The following is a 455-nucleotide window of genomic DNA, read 5'->3' as shown; positions in this document are numbered from 1 at the left end:
CGCTGGAGTCTATATATATATATATACATATATACTTAGACGGTGTCTAACTATGTTCGGATATATATTCCATTGTTTATAATTCTTTCTTTACAATCTAGAATCTATGAATATGCAAATCAATTAAATTTCTGCTGGATACTGCCAGCCAGTGTGCAGTAAGTTGCATACTGGTATATACCGGACCACAATTGGTTTTTACAGATGACAGAGATACCTTTTCCACTTCAGCAGTTGAATGTGAAAACAGCTTTCTACTTTAGTATAGTGGGACTTAAAGCAATTGAGAAAAACTTTTAAATAAAGATGCAACTGAGAGCCACTAATGATGGCTGCTACATAGTGATAGTCATAGCATGTTAGTCAAGCACAGTTCATGGTTGGGAGGAAAAATATGTTTTAGAAAGTTCAGAAAGTTATCTGACTGTGTGTGTGTGTGTGTGTGTGTGTGTGTG

The 455-nt window shown here is 35.4% G+C and overlaps 1 protein-coding gene across 8 annotated transcripts in view; it reads left to right on the top strand.

The window, feature by feature from the left end:
• The window catches only part of LOC116700184 (complement C3), a 134,518-nt gene that overhangs the window by 116,175 nt on the left and 17,888 nt on the right, over positions 1 to 455 (top strand). The gene's annotated exons all lie outside the window — the stretch shown is intronic.

The sequence above is a fragment of the Etheostoma spectabile genome, chromosome 2 (genome assembly GCF_008692095.1).
Source record: "Etheostoma spectabile isolate EspeVRDwgs_2016 chromosome 2, UIUC_Espe_1.0, whole genome shotgun sequence".
Taxonomy (NCBI): Eukaryota; Metazoa; Chordata; class Actinopteri; order Perciformes; family Percidae; genus Etheostoma; species Etheostoma spectabile.
This window is presented reverse-complemented; position numbering and strand designations above follow the sequence as displayed.